The following is a 20,516-nucleotide window of genomic DNA, read 5'->3' on the forward strand; positions in this document are numbered from 1 at the left end:
AAGCTCTGTTTCTTGTTACTATTATCTTTTTGTTGGCTGTCAGGGGAAGAGACTATCTGTAAATGTTTGTTGGGAGATGGAAAAGATCAAGCCAGATGGAGTCCAAGGCTTCACTGTGGGCTAAGCTCAGCCCTTTGGGATTTAGGGCCCTCTCAAGATTTGGGGGAAGGCAGATTTTCTTGATTTATCAGTGACACCAAAGTGAGGGGAACACCAAGCCTGTTGTAACATCTGGGTTAAGGCAAACATATTTTCTCAGCTGTAGCCTCTGGAAGAGAATCTGAACCCTGACACATGAGCAGGATGTTAAATCTACACTCTTGCCCAGGAATACAACAGTCACTTTTTAATCTGGGGTAGCGGGCCACACTATACAGCCCCAGCTTTGCACACACGGGCTCTGGAACCCTGGATGCATCATTCACTCCTCTTGAGATGTTTCCTCTAACCATCTCTACCCTGTCTACCTCACAGAGTTGTCTGAAGGGTTAAATGGGCCCAGTAGTTGTAACAGCACCTGGAAAGTGTGAATGTGTGACCTGACCTATAGGAGATAGGAGTGTGTTGGACTTGTTGATGACTGGTGTGGTCTAGGTTAGCTGTGACTGAACGCTTAATTTAAAATAATTTCCAATTGGTATGAAAATAGAGTTTTTCATTCTGCTCATATTTGGCAGAAATTAGCTAAGCTCCCTTCCCCCCATCATTTAAACCCAGAGATAGCAGGGAAGGTGAAGGAGGTAAAGGGGAGTTATGGTTACAAAAGATCCCATGTCATCATGTCAGACTCAGTTCTCAGCTTATTAGTAATTATTGAAGAGATGTTTGTGAGGCCTCTGTTTCTCGGAGACACTGTGCTCAGTTCGGCCCTGGTGACTGAGCTAGAAGGAAAGACTTATGGGTCTAAGAATCAAGGGAAGGCAAATACTGATGTTTGTCTTTTATTTTTAACCTCCATCACTATTCAAATAATGCAGGATACCCATGAAGAAGGATATTTTGCAAAGTGTATAAAGCTACCAAATGTAGGCATGTATGTGGCTGTTAAGGTGGTAACTGGTTGTGTGTCCTCCAACCATATGTAATACACCTGTCACCTTTGGTTCCAGAGATGCTGTAGGGCCCACTCCCTGTCTTTATCAGTGGCATCACCTAAAGGCTTAACTCTTCCTTAGTGATATTAGTTAACTTTAGATTTTGTTAGATCAAATATGTATGTTAAATGTTAAGAGTAACTTCTAAAAGAAAAGAAATAGAATGCACTAATTCCAACTAGCAACTTGTAGGGATAAGGGAAATGAGGTGAAATAAAACTGCACTTATCCAAAAGAATTCAGAAAGAAAGAGAAATAGAAAAAAAATTTTAAGTACTCAAAGCTAGGTGGCAGAAATAAATCCAAATATATTTATAATCACAATAAATATAAATGAGCTAAATTTACTAGATACTGGATTTTTTAAAAATCCATCTACACTCTGATTACAAGAGACATATATTTAAAACATAAGGACACATAAAGGTTAAAAAGCAAAAGGTTGAAAAATAGATACCAGACAAATATTAATAAAAAAATTTAAAGTTGGTATGTCTATATTGATATCATATAAAGCAGGTCTAAGGCAAAAAGAATGATGAAGAATAAGAGAGATAACTGCATAATGATAAGTGGAACAATTCAACAGAAAGATATAAAAATTCTAAGCTTGTGTGTACTTTAAGACACAGCCTCAAAATATATGAAACAAAAATTAGCAAATATATAAAGAGAAGTTGACAAATCCACAATGATGGTGGGAGATTTTAATACATTTCTGTCATAAGTGACAGATCAGACAGAAAATGTTAATAAAAATATTGATAATAATTAATTACAATGCACAATTAACCAGCTTAATTGAATGAACATGTAAGAGAACCGTGCACCCAACAGTTAGTGAACACCGTTCTACTCTAGGAGACATGGAGTGTTTACAAAAATTGACCAGGTACCAGGTCATAAGGCAAGACTCCACACGAACAGAAGAATCCATTTTGTTCAGACTGTTCTTTGGGAAGAGTAGAAATAACTCCTACTCATTTCATCGGTGACAAAGGCTTTCAACCGTATCTTTTTAATGTCTCCTAAAATCATCCCTTCTTCTCCGTTGTCATGGCGGCTGCCTTGGTACCAATGCAGCACCTTCTCTGGTCTGGGCTGCGGAGCCGGGCAGCGGTGGTCTGTCTCCTCCAGCACTGCTCCCCCCCAATCTGCCTTTGACCCTGCTGCTGGTGACCTTGCTAACACATGAATCTGATCATCACGCTCTTGCTAAAGGTCCTCCTCTGTGTGCCGCCGTCAGGATGAAACCCAGCCCCCAGCGTGACCTATGAGGCGTCCATCATCTGCCCCCTGCCGAACCCTGTTGCCTTTCTCTTATTGCCCTGCCCCCCTTACAGCCCCCCCACACCCTCACACTCACCCAGCAGCGTTCTCTCCTTCCTCCACCCCCCACCCCTCTGCTGGGGCCTGGCTAAATCATACTTGCCCTTCAAAAATTCATCTCAGATATGTCCTCCTCCAGAAAGCCTATTCGGACATATCCCGACCCGAACCTCCCCTCTCCTCCTCCACATCACGCCCGCCCGCCAGGTCAGATCGGTCGACTCCCTAACGCTCTCTAACAGCACTTCATTCAGTCAATCACGGCACTGGGTGTAATCACCACGTATATTCCCCACTTAAACCCTGCGGTGGTTTCCCATCGCTTTGGGATGAAGTCTACAGCTTCACTTCACTTACAAAGGAAGATAGGAACAGTTTGCTTGAGAAAAAGACCAAGACCTTAGCGAGGCCTGCCCGGCTCTGAGGACCAGCCCTGGCTTCCCGCCCTGCCTCCCTCCCATCGTGCCCGCTGCACGAACTGGCCTTCCGCCTCCTTGGAACCACTGCCCTCCTGCCCGCCCCGGAGCCTTTGGCTGCGCCCTTCCCTCTCTCTGGAGCATGATTCCCCTCCCCTCCCCTCTCTCTCTCCTCCACTCACCTGCTCAACTCCTCCTTTGTGTTCAAGTCTCAGTTCCGTTGTCAATTCTTCAAGGAACCTTTTCCTGACTTCCCCTAACTGGGTCGGGCTGCTCCCGTTCTCATAAGACCATTAAACATTTCCTCAGCGCTCTTATTTTGTTTCTTAGTTGCACATTCACTCTTCTGATTACTTAATTAATGTCTCCTTTCATGGCTGGACTGTGAGCTCCGTGATAGGACAAACTGACCTGTCTTACTCACCATTGTATCCCAGTGCCTGGCAAAATGCCTGGCACCTAATGGGCACTTGATAAATATTTGTTGAAAGAGTGAATGAATATAGTTTGACTGTGTTTACCTCACTGTCTCCTTCATTAGTCTCTGGGGCCCTGGAACTATAGCTAAGCCTCTTCTTATTAGACCCAGTACTTAGTAAATGTCTGCACATAGTCAGCATCCTCTGTGTGTTTGTTGATTGAATGCCAGGCCAGCCCTTTCTCAAGAGCCTCTAGTGGTAACTTGTTAGTGGAACACCTAATTAGAAGGTGCTGTCCTATAGGTATTAACAGAGAAGCTAAGCTAAGAGCCTAAATGTATTTTAATTGGGTTCAAATTAGGCTGGGATATCCCTCCGTTCAAAGGAGGCCCAAACCTTTTCCCGTCTTGAAGAAGACACTTCCTCACTTCTTCAAAGGAAATAATACGGAATTAAGAATCTAAAGGGAAGATCAGACCTTATAGTCTCAAGTCTGCCCTCCTTATCTGACCAAGAAAAAGTGTGTAGGGGCAAAATAATTCCAGGTTTTGTTATTTCTGCCGGGAGTATCAGGTTGGCAGGGACCCACTTCACACCCTGTGGTGATGGAAAGTTTGACTGAAGGAAGGGGGACAGTGTGATTCTCCTCTCATCTGGTCCCCCCACTACCCCCTCGGTGGCATATCGGGTCTAAGGCAGGAATGTAGCCATGGCTGACGGGCCTGAGCTGGCACCTCAGTATGCTACTTCCCAGAGCTGAAATCTCATCTCCCGAAGTTGGCTGTAAACTGTGGGTGTGGCCACGGGATGAGCTTGACGGTGGTGGGCAGGAGGCAGCCCCTACAACTCCATGAAAGCCAATGAATAAATACCGAGGAATTTTGCGAGCTGGTTATTAAACCATTAGTAGCTCGAAACGAGCCTTTGGGGAAAGTATTCACACCACAGAAATTGGCAAATATCAGGGCTTTTTTCTCTCTTTCTTTTTTTCTTTGCCCTTACTTCCTGCCTGCCTGCCATCCTGCCATCTTTCCTTCGTTTCTTTTCTCTGATAGCTGCTTAGCAACATACTGCTAGACTCGGGTTGGAATCCTGGATGGACACTTGCTAGCAGCGTACTCAGCCTCACAGAGCCTCAGTCTCCTCATCTGCAGAATGGGGCTTCACCCCACGGCTGCCGCACAGCCTTGCTCTAAGGGTGAAATGATAATGTACTTCAGGTGCTGAGCCCAGCACTTAAAAGCTTGTAAGCTTCAGTAGATGTTTGATTATCATCCACCACATACCTTAATTTAGTTTTGCCCATATCTGTGCTGTGACTGACTTAGGATTGAACAAAATTGACTTTTAGCATTTAGTGATATTTTTAGCAATATTTGAAAAATATCACAAAGTGATAGGTTGGACTTTTCATTATCATTGATATTTTGTGGCAGTGTCCTCATCTGCTTAGCTGCTGCCCATAATGGCTCTCAGTATATGTCATAGGTTTGGGTGTGTGACTGTCCAAGATGACAGAGAACCTATGGGTTCCTCGTCTTTCTCTTCTGTTCTTTAATCTAGGATCTTTCTTATTCTAAAGTAGCACCAAGTCACAGAAAAAACTGTCCCCTGGCTTCCAGAATCAGCTATGATTTGAGGGAGATCAAAATGTCATATTCCACAGGCCAACAACTTCTAGGGATCTCCTCTAATATCCTTGATTTTGTCCCTTGACTCTGGACCTTTAATTCTCTGCAATCTGGCTTGTCTACCCCCAACTCTCCCGAGTCCCCACACAGAGCGTCATTCAGTGGAGATGAGGAACGCTTTCACGTGCTTAGAGAAAGCCTTGGCCCCAGAGGAACAGCAGAGCTCTCCCTGGCGCGGCAGTGTGCTGTGCGGGCCCCGGCTCCTCTGGACTGTAATGGTGCACCCGGTCCAGAGCACCCTGCAGGCCCTCAGCCGTCCCGAGACCCTGCCCACGTCTTAAACAGACACATCCTTCCTGCAGTCGGACGCGTTAAAGCCCCGGGGCTTGGAGCCAAAGGTGAAGTGATTCTGCAGGGGCTCTGGCAGCCCTTTCCCCACTCTGACCTGCTCTAACTGGTGGGTCTTCAAAATCTTTTGAATCTTTTGTGCGAGTTACAATCTCTAGAACCAGCCCAGGAAGAACATTCCTTTTTTGAAGTCAGCAGATCTTCCAGCTCACAGGAAGATGGTCTGTTTGCTGGGTCTTTTTTTTTCTTCTCTCCTGACCTGGAAAATCTGGCTTCTCTAAACTTAATCTTTTGAAGTATGTGTTTGTTATCTCTTTGGAAATGCTGAGGGCTTGCCCTACCATGTTTCCCAACAGCCGGCTCTAGACATACACATAAATAATACAAGATGCCCATAAATAATAAAATAGTGACCTTTTCTGGAACATTTACTATGTACCAGGTACACCCCTAAGCACTTTATGTGTATTATTTTCATTAAACCTTAAAGAAATCCTGTGAGGTAGGCACTGCTTTTCTCTTTGTTTTTGTAGGCTGGGAGGCAAATGGATATGGTGCTGTTTTCTAGGTAATCATCTGCTCTAGCCTGTTGATGTCTGAAAGTTCAATTAACAGAACAGGGAGCTACCCTGGGCTGAACCCAAGGCACTGCTTTTTTTTGTCCCCAAATTTGTAGCTAAGGACGCCGAGGCTTGGAGAATTTAAATAATGTGTCTAAGATCACCCAGCTAAATAAACATTAGAGCCAAGATCTGAAGGCAGGGTTTTCAGACTCCGGAGTCCATCATTTTACTTGCCAAAGAAATGTGGGAAGGAGAATAAAATGCCTTCCGGACTGAATGAACCTTAACTTCTATACACTCTTTACCCTGCCGGCCTCCGGGACTCTCAGGGTCTCTGACAGGGTCCTAGTGGAACCACTTGCTTTCAGTGGATGGAATCTTTGCCGGTCGCCTCCTGGGCAGAACTGCCCTCTTCCCCTGAGGCCCGAAGGCCCCCACCAGCACCTCCCTGGCTGCCATGGCGAGGGCTTCCCCCAGGCGGCCCAGCATGGGGCATGTCCCCCTTGGCCTTCATCACTTGCCACGCCTCTGAAGGACTGTGACAAGGTTGGAGTGCACTGGGGAAACCGAGTGGGCAGTTCCACTTTGGACTGGGCAGGAAAGGCCATGAGAAAGGGACGCTCTCATGGACCTAGGCTTTGGTTTCTGCTGTGTCTTTAACTACTTGCATGAGTGGGCAAAGCATTCAACCTTCCTGAACCTCGTCTGTAAAGTGAAGCTGTTAAGAGCGCCGATCTCGTCATGATGCCATGAGGAAGGAGTGGAGCGCAGAGGCCTGGGCCCTCTGGGAAGGGCCTTGTGTACGGTGGGTGCCTAGGAAATGGGTGTTGTTGTTAACGAGAGGCTATGTTTTGCTGTGTGGATTATTTACATTTTTATAGCACATGGGGTTTCACAGAGCATTTTATATGCATAAACAAGCATCTCTGGGTGCCTGTTGTGTTAGATACTACATTAGGTACTTTATAATCATTTTGCATTTGTTTTTCCTTCTATTGCACGGGATAAATAAACACTTGCCCTTTTTCTCTAGCCACAGAGAAGCTGAACAGCTTATCAAAGCCAGTCTGTGGCTTTGCCAAGAATAAAACCTCCAGTCCCAAGATGTCAATTTATTATGTCACCCATCCGGTGGGCAGCCGCATTTCCAAAGGCCCCATGCTCACTCAAAACATTAGAAAATAAAAAAGATAAACTCACACTCTGCCAGACAGAGGATATCCAGGCGTCTCTGGAAGAATGGTTAGCAATCCCGGCATGCAGTTTTGTGTGTTAAGGTGCTTGGAGACAAAGGAGGAATGTAAACCCCACAGAACTAGTTTCATGTGTCAGAATCTATTCTGGACCTTGAAAGTGGGCCCCAGAGGCCCCCGCCATGCCTTAAGAACTGCATTCCTGCAGACGCATGCAGCACCACGCAGGAAGCCGGCAGAGGAGCAGGGCCTAGGAGCTGCAAAGGAACCCAGTGGGTATCTCAGCCCAAGGGCAGGAAGAAAATCATCACCCGCACCTGCGCCAGCCTCACAGGACCTTGTTGATGCAGAGCCTACATTAGGACAGTTAAACCTTGTTTCCTTTTGCATTATTTCTTTTTAAGGACTTAGGCTATTTCTAGACATTTCTTTCACTTGCCAATGCTGTTTGATACCACACTGAAAGTCCAAAAGGGACTATTCTCCCATTTGCGCTATTTGCCCTGTTTCAACATGCCTGGTGGCTCTTGTGGTCCTGGGACCGCATCCCTGGTATTCCACACACAGGTCCACACACAACCCTGCTGTTGGCAGGAGCCATTAGATTTTATGGAAAGGAGATGAAGCATGAGAACATCCCTGAAGGCCCTGGGAAATGACCAGTGTTTGATAAGGGACGAAAGGTACTTGGAAGTGAGTTGAAACCTGTATCCAAGAAGCTAAACTAAGAGATGACCCTGCCCCCTGTATCCAGTGTCTCTACGAAGGCACATATCACAGATGCCGAGTGCGGGCAGGCCCAGTAACCACGACGGTACGCTCCTTGGTCAGACACAGCCCCTCACGGGAGTTGTCTTTGATTTCGGCAGGTAGACAGCATGGTTTGTTTCATCCCTTCACCTCTACGTGGTTTCTCTCTCCTGGTCTCTTTTTCCAGTTGACCTTACAAAGCCATTTATGTCCTCCACTGTCCACTGCTCTTCTCGCATGTCTTAGAGGTCAAAGCACCATTATGTTGGGTGGGGTTGTTTGAAAAGTGGAGAATTTCTGTGTTATTGGACTCTGAGAGCAGATTAGGCAATAAGAAGCAAGGAGAAATGTCAGAGTGACATCTCCTTAGTTCTCTGGGCTGCCATCTTTTTGCACATAACACTGCTTGATTTTCCAAGACCCTACATTCCTTGGCTCTGCCTTGGTGTTGTCGGGTTCAAAGGAATTCCTGGAATTCTGTAAAACTAGGCATGTACGTGGGCCCATGGGGTGGGGCAGACAGATGGCAGAACATTTCCCAGTGTTTTCGAGGTGCTGTATTCTTGAGCCTTCGTGGTGTGCACACCTTGTCTACAGATCTGTTTGTATAGAAAACAAATGGATATTGCTTTTCCTAACTGTCCTCCATAGAAGTAAGCCATTAGGTTGTAAAGTTCCACACTCTGTAGGGAGTTTGATTGATTTGATTTGCAAAAATTCTTCTTACCGCCGAATTTTCAATGACCTGACCAATATTATACAAAGCAGATCTGCAACCCTGAGTGTAATTATGCTGGGCCCACCCTAATTAGGATAGCTCCCCTCATTTCCCTGTCCTCTATCTCAGACCCCAGTCTGTTTCTAGTCCAACATTTATGATTATTTGTGATTTTATGTTTACTTTGTTATTGCTTTCTCACTCCAGCACCCCCACCCCTCAGGACTCTAAGTCTCATGAGGACCCAGATCAGGTTTGTTTTGTTTACATTATATGTCAGAACCTAGATCTGTGCCTGATGCATAGTAATCGCTCAGTAAATATTGGGAATGGATGATTTTAAGAAATAGATTCTTAAAAAGCTGTTGGGTTTAAAAACCGAACTTCCAAAAATAATCCCTATAGAAAAAAGGTGATATATAAGGTTAGTTTCCTTTTTCTGCAGATCCTTTTGAGTGTGATAAATAGTATTTGTCAGACAATAGTGTTTGCCAGGGGGTTGGAATCCCTGGTTATCCGCATAGGATTTCTAGGGAATGGTGTGATCCTGCCGCTTTCCCCCTCATTTCCCCTTCAAGCTGTATGTCCCTTCTTTCTTCCTGTGTTTACTAAGTTCTAATCAAGTGTATGTCAAGTACGGTAAAGTAGGTGTAATGCTATATCCACCCCACAGGACTGTTGTGAGGGTTCAAAGAGATAGATCATTGTATTTGACAGTTCTGAGCAAAGCACCTGACATATTAAGAGCCTGATAAATATTAGCCATTAACATTATCACCAGAAATATTTGCGGAGCAGCTATTAGCAGCTCTGTCTCAGTGTCTCCTGAATAAGGAGAAAGGATGGTATCTATGCCATCCTTTGTGATGAGTTTTCATGACTTGTGTGTGTCAGTTTTCCTCCCATAGTGTCTGTTATCAAGACAGAAGGCTACCTGGTGGCCTCTTCACCAGGGGACGGTCGGCCGGCCAGGACACAGTGAGGACACAAACAAAACACCGGCACGTTACGTAAAGACTGGATCGACATTTCTGACTTGTTCCTTTTGCCGCAGGCCCCTCACCTGCCTGGGCACCGCACTGTTACTGACCCTGTCTATTTAAATTTGATATTTTGTTCAGAGTGGATTTTGGGGGCACTAAATTAGATTTTTAAAAAATATTATTGATCCTGATTTCTGAGTATATTTTATGCCTGAAGCAAGTGCCTGCCTTGCTGTCCCCTGGTCCCGGGCCTCTTAGCCAGTCTGTTCCCTGAAGCTCACCTGATCAAGCCCTTTGTCCCCAGGTAAAGGCTGTCAAGTCCATGTGCTTGTCCCCCACTGTCAGCCCCCAGTCCAGCCCCCCACCAGCTCCTGTCTGAACTTCTGAAAGAGCCTCCTCTTTTCTTCTTGGCCCGCTCCAGTCATTTCTGCACTGAGTCAGAGCCATCTTTTGGAACCTACATCACTCCCTGTTTGTAACCTTCTTCGACTTCCCATTTCCATAAAGCAAAATCCAAGCCTCACCATGCTTACGAGACCCCCTGTGCACCCCCCTCTCCCTGCTTCCTCCCTTTCTCTCCTCTACCTCATCTTCTCTTGGACCCCTGGGCTCACTGTGGTGCCCCTCACCTGGCTGCTCTCATACAAATCGTTCATCTCCATCAATGCTCTTCCCCAGTGCTGTCCACCGCTGGCTCCTACTCGCTTTGCAGATGGCAGCTGAAGCACCACCTCCCCGAGGTCTTCCCTGACCTCCTGACCTAAGTGCTCTCCCCCATTAAGCTCTTTTGTGGCCTCGTGTTCTATTCCTTCCCAGTATGTCCCAATATTTGTAATTCATTATGGATCCATCCATGTGTTCACCTGCTTGACGTCTTCCTCCCCTGCTAGACTGTAAGCTCCTGAAGGACAGAAGCCATGTATGCACCATCTTCTAAATCTCCCCATTGCTGCCACAGAGAAGTTGCACAAATATTTGTTGAATAAGTGAGGGAGGGAAAGAATGAGTGAATAAATCAATCTTCAGCTTACAAAATCCTGACCTAAGGACCCTCACACACTAAGGGACTTAGACGTCTCATTCTGATCTCTGTTGTCATGAACTTTATCTTCTAAAGCAAATGTTTCTCCCCTAGGTTATTTATATTGGAAAAAGTGAAGCAAATATAGAGATAATTATTGATTCTCACTCATCGAGCCTCTGCTCCTATCACCAACATCCTCCTGAGAGCCTGCTACAGAATTCCTGGGAACCACAGGAAATAAGTTCACTAACCACTTGAAATGCTCTTATAAAAATAGACCGGATTTGACCTTCTTCCTGTGGAAGGGCCTCTTTCCTCCGGGCAAACACTGCAAAGACATTTTATCTGCTCTCAGGAGCCTCCCACTGCAATCATGCCCCCCTGGCAGGATTTATCCGAACATGCTCAGAATCTTGTTCTGAAATTGTCTCCCCCCTGCCTGGGTCATTGCTTGAGCAAAATGCCCATTTGTTATTTCCATGCTATTGTTTTTATATTAAAATGATAAGACAGATTGAAACCAAGACTGGGGCAGAGCTACGGGATATTCCGGGGCACACGATGTGCCAGCGGGGCTAGTTTACCTCCACTGAGGGTGAACACCCCTTCCCTTGGGCTCCAGCACAGGTGTGCTGCTTCACCCATTCCATCATTGTCCCCTTACCGAATTCCTTACTTTTAAATTGCATTTACATTGCCAATGTGCAGTTTTGCTTAAATGTAATTTCCTTATTTAAAGGAAGCTTTCTCTCTCTAGTATAGTTGCAAAAAATGTCCCATAAATAGAAAGCAGTCATAAAGATAAATACAATGAAAGGACAGCCGTCGTTGACCCCTGCTTCTTGCCTGCTCGGCTCTTACGGTCACAGAGAACGGCGGCACTTCCAGGAGAGTTGAAAATAAGATTGTACCAAACCAAAGCTTTCTCCTTGAATGTAACCAAAAGACTGAAGGGGACTTCAAAGGAAGCTCCTTTCCTCTCCGCAGTGTGATTGAAAGATGTCTTAGTACCACTCAGAACTTCTGAATCAACAGGGGCGCAGGCCCCATCCTGGGGGAAACAAAGGGTTAATATTTGGGGTTTACAATATCAATTCAACGGATAATCAGAAGATGCCAGTCTCCTTAGAAACCCTTAAATATAAGGGAGTGATAGAAAAATTAGAAAAATATAGATAAACAACAATAACAAGTTTTTGAAGACTGTCCATGATCCTGTCAGCCAGAGATAACTTCTACTCATATTTCTATTCATACGGATGTATGCATTTTACAAAGTGGAGTCATAGGTATGATTTATATACATATATACATGACTATATCAGATTTTTGAGTCAAAAAGACAGCTTCCTGCTTTGTTAATTTTCTGCATTGTTTGCCTGATTTCTATTACACAACTATTTTTCTATGTAGTTTTAGCTTTAGCTTTTCTTATTTCTACTGACTTTTAGTTTACTTTTCCCTTTTACGTCTTAGATTTTTCTCATGAAGAATCTTGGTTCATTAACCTTAAAACCCTTAAAACCCTTAAAAAATGTTTTTTAGCATGAGCTCTGAAAGGCGAAAATTTCCTTCCACTAATTGTTTTGGTTATCTCTTGAAATTTTTGTATGCTATATTTTGTATGTAATTCAAGCTAATCAATAATTTCTCCTTTGATTTTTTTTTCTTTGACAGAATTGTTTCAAAATCTGTTGTTTAATTGAAAATATTTGCTGTTTTCCTAGATATCTTATTGATATCTAATTTAATTACATTGGGATCTGAGAATTCATTCCAGATGACTTCAGTTCTATTAAATTGATTCACGCTTGGTCTGAAGAAAGTGTAATTATATGATTCCATTTTGTAAGATTTGTGTTTTTCGTTTGTAAAATATATATGTAGTTTTATAATCTCTTACAAAGTGTTTTATTATCCTCATTTATAACCTGAGTTTACTCAGGACATTAGGATTTTTTTCTCATTAATAAACATAAACCTGTATTTCCATTGATAATGGCTGCATAGGATTATAGGATCCCATTACATGGGCGTGCAAAGCTGTGTTAACTCATCCCCTATCATTAGACACTTAAATTGTGTACTATTTGTCACTCTTACAAGCAAACTGCTGTAGTTGTCCTTCCACTCCACACGGTTTCTTCCTTAGGGAGAACATATGGAAGTGGAATTGCGGGGGAAAAACACATGCACATGTTAAGGATTTTACTCAAAATTTTCATAAATTCTGTACCTGATCTGGGCTTAAGTTCTATTCGTACTCCTCGACTTATCTATACTTTCTCTCTGACTTATATGTCTGCTCTTCAAGGTAGAAGAGAAATTAATTTGAAAGTTTCAGTCTGCTGACGTTGGTTTCAAAGCCCCCCCTAAAATGGGAGCCTTGCTCCCTTTGCCTGAAATTGCTCTGAGGGTGCATAGCACCCTTCGTGGGACTTCACTACAGGCTTTTCTGGGCGCACGACCCTGCCTGAGGGATGCTTTGCCTGCAGCGTGGGCCCAGGCTCTTGGCAGCGTCCAGAGCTGGGCCAGCAGGGGGCAGAATGCCCCGTGGCAACACGGGCTGCAGCTGGGCTTGGAGGTGTCCTTCACCTTTGACACTTAGGGTCACCTTACTCCCTTGCTGCATCACTGTCACCTCTCAGCTATGGCAAAGGTCTCCTGACCTCTGGTCAAAGCTCACCTCTGTGAATCTCCAGGAACTGATGACTTTGTTTAATCCAGAAATTCCCAGACCGCTTATAAAACCACCTCTAGGTGTTTTATGTCTGTCCCTGTTTTCCACTGTAAAGTTGTAAATTTATGGTAAATTCTTGAGGGGGACCGCATTTCCCACGTACTGGGGCTCTTGTGGCTGGCGTGGCGCATCATGTGCTGAAGGCAGTCAGCAAACCCTGACTGCTGAAATAAGAAGGGTTTGTCTGCCAGCCTGCAGTGGGGCCTGGCACATCCAAATAAAAAATGGCAGGCAGCTGCGAATTCTCACTCCCTTAGCATTCCGAATGGAGTCCGTGCTGTGTTCAAAGTAAGAGACAGCCAAAATACTGGGTGAGGACTCTCTGCGATTCAGACCAACGGGCGTTATCCCTGCCTCACTCCTTTTAGACGCGTGGCTGTGGGCAGTGTGCTTGTCCAGTCTGAATCTGTTTCCTCGCCTGAATGGCACCTGCTGACAGGGTTGTTGTAAAGATCCAATTCGAGAAGCATGTAGAAAGTGAATAGCGCTGTACCTAGCATGGGATAAGGGCACCACAAATGGCATTATTAATGTTCTTCCCATCTTGGGAATTCACAAAATAATACAACCTCCTTCCCAGGGTTGGGCTGTGGCGTCTCTCACTCCCATACTCCTCTGCATGCCATGGGACAATGAGCATAAAGGCTGCCAGGCTTTCTCTAAAGCGTGCCAACTCTGTCCTTCCATGGAGGAGGGATGATGGTCGCTTTAGTTATGGGCCCTGCCTTTCCTTCTGTGACTGCTGAGACTGAGGTTAACAGAGCTCCTGCCAAACAGGATTCTTATCCTGAGCAGGAGAAGACTCATCAGCTATTCACAGGTTGATCACTCATTGTTTCATAATCTACATATTTTGCCCGTATTCAGATTTTCTTATGCCTTTTCCATGAGTTGGAAGCGTCAGAGAGGCAGGAGCCGGGTATCTTAAGGGCAGCTGACACTGTAACCGCTAAGTCTGGGGTCTGCAGAGTCAGGGAGACCTGTGTTCCATCCTGGGTCTGCACTTAACTTGCTGGGTGACTTTGAGCAACTCACTCCACTTCCCTGCACCTCGGTTTTCTCATACATCAAATGAAGATAACAATAAGCCCTCGTGGGGTGGTTGGGAGGAAACGAGACGATGCCTGTGAAGCACCTAGCACTGAAGCCAAGGTACTGGTGAGTCACTGTCATGGCCTTTCCGTTTCACCTTGCCTGCCGGTCGGCTCGGTCCGTGTCAACTTAAGTGAATGAAATGAATAGAATATGAATCCCTGTCCTCTTCTGCCAGAGAAACAAGAGTCCCCGTTGCTCGGCAGGTCCTCACTATAGTTTGCGGTGTTTTGCTCGGAACAAGGATTTCAGCGTCTGACTCCGGGGTCCCCAGGAGCAGACCTGCGTTCTTACGGGAACTGCACCTTATGTTAGCAGGCCCAGAGCGTAACATGAGTAAGCTCCCTTCCTGCAAGTGGGGCCCACCGACCTGCAGGGGGTTCCGATGCACCGGGCCTGGGTGAGGCTGGCACCTGCAAGCCCCCCCCCCCACCCCCCACCAAACCTGCAGTGATTCTGATGTGCACCAGCGTGTGAGAACCCCTGGTCTGGGATCCTTTTTTTTCTACATGAAAAGAGAGAAAAGGAATTCTGCTTACAAGGGAAAGGTCAGCTTGAGTATTTTTCTCCTCTCAGCAAAGTCACTGAAATATTTCCAAATCTGCTCTCCTTGTTTTCTTTGTAAGCAGTGGCCCAGGGGACACTGTCCATTTTGATGTGTTAATTTTTTTCTCTTTCTTTCCATTACTCCTATTGGCTTTACTGAATTATCGTTTGTCCCTGCTGGGGGCAAGAAAGTAAAACAGAGGGTGTGGCGGAATGAATCAAAGCTCCTGGTCCTTCTCGCCTGGGCTTCCTGTCTCTGCAGCAAGAGGCAAGGGCGGCCTACAGGCACACCAATGCATCTTGACTTGATTTGGTTTCCTCCAAGGCTCTGGTTTGCTGCTCTTCGGGGCACCTGGTGGAAAGGCCCTAATTTCTCTGAACTGAGCCATAAGCCAGTTAGGAAGAATTAACTGGGGCCCAATCACAACACACAAGCCCAGAATAAGATGCAGTCAGGTCTCCAAGGTGAGGGAGGTCATGTAGCTCAGGATTGCAATGAGGTTCTCTTATGTTTTCCTTTCTTGTTGTCCCTTAATTGGTAAAGTTGTTCCCAACTGTTCAAAGATCTGAGTACTCATTTATTCACTAGACACATATTTAATGAGCAGCTACTGTGTGCCAGACATGAGGAATATAGTGGAGAACAAGGCAGATGCAATGAAGCCCTCTGAAGTTCATGTTCCAGTGGGGAAGAGCCACCGCAAAAGGGATTTCCAATGAATGAGTGTAGTGGTGAAGCCCAGGGCACCATGGGACCCAGATAATAGGTGACCCATAGAGCCTGGGAGGTGGGAAGACTTCCTGGAGGAAGGGGCATTTATATTTCTAGTGAATGGGGGGAAGAAGATAGGAGAAAGAGCACATGCAAAGTTCCTGAGTCCAGAAAGAGCATGTTTCACTTGAGGAAATGAAAATAAAGAGAGCTGTAGCTGGAGAAGCCGGCAGGGCCAGACTTTATCTAAAGGACTGTGAAAAACCACTGATCAACACAGGCTGTGGTATGACATGATCAAATGTGCGTGTTTTAAATGTTACTCAGGCTGCTGAGTGGGAAAGTATCAGAGGAGAGGCGGAGCAGGGAGTAGGGGCAGCAGCCCGTGTCAGAGGTCGCAGGGCCTCAGGTAGGATGATAGATTGGGTACTGGCCAGATGCAGTATCCATGCTTCCCAGCTCCCAGCCAGGATAGCCCAGCAGCCTTCTTTGAGAGAGACAGTGGCATTCAGCAAGTACACAGTGCTGGGAGAGGAGACAGGCTTTGGTCTTAGAATGCCCATTACCAAATACACAAGGAAATAACATTTCCACATGAGGTGGTGCTGCTTTGAGAATGTGGGGCTCACTGACACTCCATAGCAGGTCTGGAAGTGAGGCACTCTGGCATCTTAATAGTTGACAAGTAATGCCTGGAAGCCAGCGTCCCCTCATTGCCCGACCTGCCTGGCTGGTGTTAAGGACTATCGTCCCTGCCCTTCCCCATCCTGCCGTGACTCACCAGATGCGTGGACTGATCGTCTGTCCCTCAGCTGCTTGGGCATGACCTCAGGAAGTGAATTTCCGAGTCATACTACTGTATAAAATCTACAAGACGGTGTCATCCTCTCTGAGAGCTTTAGGCAGGTCTGACAGCCCGGAGGGCAGTGCGTGGGCCAGCTGGCTGTCGAGATGACTCCTGGTCTCATCCTGTGGGGCTTGGTGACACCAGAGGACATGGCTATGACCACCTTAGGGCACTTCATTCATTCACTCAGAACATGGTCATTGCGAGTCTCCCGGGCTGTCGGCCTCATTCCCAGATGGGAACAAAGCCGGCAGAGTCCCAGCCCCGTGGAGCGTCCATTCCAGCTGCTTCCTGAGGCGCAGCCAGGGACCCACACGGCCTCCGAGGCCACCTGGTCTTATACTGAGTAGGAAGGCCCAGGAGTCCTCTGGCATCGAGTCCATCAGGGACCTCTAACAAAAGTAACCTTGCAGGTCACAAAGGTGCCTAGCCTGCTGTCACTTCTGGGTTTTTGAACTTGTTCTTCCTTGGCCAGGACCCCTTGTTGCCAACATTGCCACCTGCCCCCCACCAACCACTCGGATATTCCTACTTCTTCAGACCCCTTCAGACGTCACTCAGACAAGCCTCCCTTGGCCACCAGCCCAGGTCCGGACCCCGCCCCCCGGCTGGGCGCCCCTCACTCTCTGTTCCTCACTGGTGCTGTTCATTGGACGGTTTTTCCTGCTTGACTTTGCTCCATTAGGGCAAAGCCCTTGTCTCTGCGCCTCACAGCTTTTCATCTCTAGTACCTTGCATGGGCCTGGCCCATAATTTGTGCTTAATAAATATTTGTTGAAAGAAAGGAGGCTTTTGCTGAAAAGTCGCACATTATGCTTAGAAGTCCCACTGCAAATCACAGCCAAGTGCCATACTGAACCCACGGGTGAATACTTGGTTGATTGATCAAGTATCTGAGTACTTGATTGATTAAGTCAATCTGAAATTAATCCTATATATTTCCTAAAACCACTGGTCCCTCCCACAAAAACAGACCGAAGAGGTAAAGCAAACAGGGAAGAGATGAAGTTGAATTAATCTATTATTCATTAATTAATCCAACAGATATTTATTAAATACTATGATTTATCAGGCACTGAGGACAAAGAGGCAGAAAAGAAAGCAGAGTCCCTTTCTGTTGTCTCTTTTTATTCCTATGGTGGAGATACAAGGTTCTTAAAAATGAGCAGCTGAATAAGAAAATCTGAACTGGCGCTGAGCCTCTCTCTCTGTCGAAATCAGACAAGCAGGAGGCTGGAGGGGGAAAGTGCAGCGATAGCAGGAGAAGGTCAGGGGGTGTCTGAGGAGCCCACTGAGCTGAGACCTTTGGGAAGAGCAAGGTCATGGGCGTGCGCAGGGCCCCGGGCGCCCAAGTCTGCTCACCAACTGGAGGAGGAGACTGAGGGATCCTCGTGGGCAAGGAGCTGGCACATTTCCGGCAAGAAGCACCAGGATGCTACATCTCCTTCCAGTCGTTAGCCCAGAATTGGCAAAGGACTCAAAGCGGGTCACAACACCAGAGTTAATATGATCTTTTTAAAGGACACATGCTTCTCAAAGGGTCAAGGCTGCCTCCTTCCTGAACCTGTCTTGACCCTCACAAAGCCAAAATTCATCGTTTCCTCTGGGGCAGAGGTGCTGGAGCTGTCTATGGCAGCTGCCACCCTCCACCCTGCAATTATAGCTGTTTGCATTCTCAGGCTGGCCTCCCTAGTGAAGTTTTGATCCTCAAGGGCAAGGATTGGGTCTGGCGCACTCCCCTCCCCCATGGACACTGGCCAGGCACGTAGATGCTCGGCGAGCATTTGTTGACATTTATCAAAGTGAATGATGAAGATTTCTGGTTGACTTTGGAAACACACCTATTCAAAAAAGGGTTTTGATTTAGCGGATGGCAACGACAGCTTTGCGGCATAGTACTGTGGAGGGAGAGGCGTGCCCAGATGGTTCTAGCGGACACCATAGGATGCCTCAAGGCCTTCCAGTGGGGGTGGCAGGATAAGAAAAGGAAATTGTGGGGACCGCAGAAAGGGGTGGGGCAATGCCGACCAACTGGCTATTCTGCTGTTTTGGTGGTGGTCAAAAGCCATTGGAAGTCATCTTGCATGCGCCCTCTGACACTATACCACAGATGCCCACGTTTGGTCTGAGATTTCCGCTGTCTGGTAGGTTAGCCGGCTGATTTGGGGTTGTTGAGGTTTCTTGTTTTCCTGTGTTTTCTTTGTCATTTCTTTCTTTGAGGGGGTTTATTTTCCATATATTCAGAATGTTTTGTCCTGTAAAGCCTAGATATATGAAGCTAGGATGTACTTTTTTAGTATTATTTAATTAATATTTTCAAGGTGGAGTCAATGTTCAAACTGGAATTCACATTGTATGGAAACTTCGTATCGTGACTGAAATTTCAGTGTGAAACCAGTATCACTTGCCACAGAAAGTAATTGTACAAGTAAATATCAAAATAGACTTTATGAAATTAGAAAAAATATGAAGTCTGTAACTCTCAAGTCTAACTTCTATGCACTCTGTTTGAAATACATCATAGATGTCCCGTGGCTTCGTCTGGCAGCACTGCCGAGTACATCCTGGCATTCTCAGTCTCAGAGACGGAAAACCTGGGATCTTGAGTTAGGAGGTGTTTCACTCTGAATTATCATTTAGTCCTTTGTTTACAAATGGAATATGTAAAGAGAACCTCATGAATTTCATAAAGCTCAAAAGTAAAATAGAAGGTGGAAGTGGAGATTATTAACTTTTTGCATGTAAACTTAGGTACTGTTTAACTGCTTTTGTAAGGGAAGGTAAAATCGAATGAAGCAGGGAGAAACTAAGCATGGATGCAAGGAGAGCAAGTGGCTCTGTGGGAGGGGGAGTGAGGGGACGTGTCCACCGATAGCAGCGCAGCCGGCTGACCCTTGGCTTCCCGGGTCACCGCGGGGATCGAAGGCAGTGACATGGCCTCAGTTCGGGGTGAGGAAGGGCCCAATAAGAAAAGGGTGGCGTGGAGACAGTGAAGGAAAGAGAGGAACCAGATGCTCTGCTTCCCTCTTGGCTGTAACTTATTAACTAACTCAAGTTCATGTTCCTTGTCCCCCAGGCTGGGGGTAAAGGCCTGATGGAGGCCTGAGGGGATAGTTCTGTGGGGCCTTTTCAGGGTCAGAAAACTCACTGCAAGCAACTTTGTTTACATCAGCAAATCCAGCTGCATTGTGCAAGCACTTGACCGACCACTGACTCCCAACACAAAACAGATGTCTGGGCTCCGGGTCGGGCAGGGCTTCGTCTTGATGAGTTGGGAAAAGGACAGAGGATGGATGGCACTGGGTCGTGCTAAGAGTTGGTAACACCAGCGACCAAACAGACCTGCCTTTGTGCTGGCCTGAGCCGGGTGACTCCCAGAGCCGGAGCTCAGAGGGGACTTCAAGGCCAAGCTGCACTCCTGCCTGGAAAGCCAGATTGAGGGGCGTGTTGGCCTGTGGGGTTCTGAACTGCCTTTGGCCGGGATGTGCAAAGAGAGGGGGTCCCCCAAACCAGAGAAGGGGAAGTGGGATCACCAGCAGGGTTCCGCTTGGAGCTCAGTCCTGGAAACTGCTCTCCTACTTCCTGTCAATGTAACATTGTTGAATGCCATCCATGCGGTAGATGGTGGAATAAATCTCTCCCGATAAATAAATGGTTAGCCATTAGACTAATCATTCTGTTAGATGTTTTTGCAGATAATATGTACCAACTAGTATTAGTAGTAAACAGTGAAAAGACAAGACCTCCTTAAAGAAAGAGCCAGGCATCTTTACATAGGCTATCCGGGCACCCCAGGAAGCCCGCATGTTTTCTGCCCACTCATTTAAACAAACCAGCTTGCATTCTATATCACACTCTACTCTGTAAACTGATACCCATCTAGTAGATTTGCAAAACTAATACTGCGATTCCCCCTTGAGGAAAAGGATGAAATCAAGGCAATAACAATTATTTAAGATATTATGAACTATGAAGTTAAAAGACAATGCTACCAATATATATGATTTGGAAAGAGAATACAAATTGCACACACACACACACAATGTGACAACAGCCATCGTTGGTGGTAAGGTTACATGTGATTTTCGTTTTCTTCTTTATATTTTCCCAT

The 20,516-nt window shown here is 46.1% G+C and overlaps 1 protein-coding gene, 1 long non-coding RNA gene and 1 other non-coding gene across 5 annotated transcripts in view; 1 reads left to right on the forward strand and 2 right to left on the reverse strand.

Annotated features, from left to right (window-relative positions):
• Positions 1–20,516, forward strand: part of LOC108391032 (uncharacterized) — a 332,816-nt gene that overhangs the window by 244,563 nt on the left and 67,737 nt on the right. The gene's annotated exons all lie outside the window — the stretch shown is intronic.
• FGF1 (fibroblast growth factor 1) overlaps positions 1–20,516 on the reverse strand; it is a 90,040-nt gene that overhangs the window by 24,796 nt on the left and 44,728 nt on the right. The window lies entirely within an intron of this gene.
• Positions 5,763–5,887, reverse strand: LOC118972087 (small nucleolar RNA SNORA36 family). Its single transcript, XR_005060896.1, has one exon. It is a non-coding gene; the product is annotated as a small nucleolar RNA SNORA36 family (small nucleolar RNA).

Source organism: Manis javanica, chromosome 14 (assembly GCF_040802235.1).
Source record: "Manis javanica isolate MJ-LG chromosome 14, MJ_LKY, whole genome shotgun sequence".
NCBI lineage: Eukaryota > Metazoa > Chordata > Mammalia > Pholidota > Manidae > Manis > Manis javanica.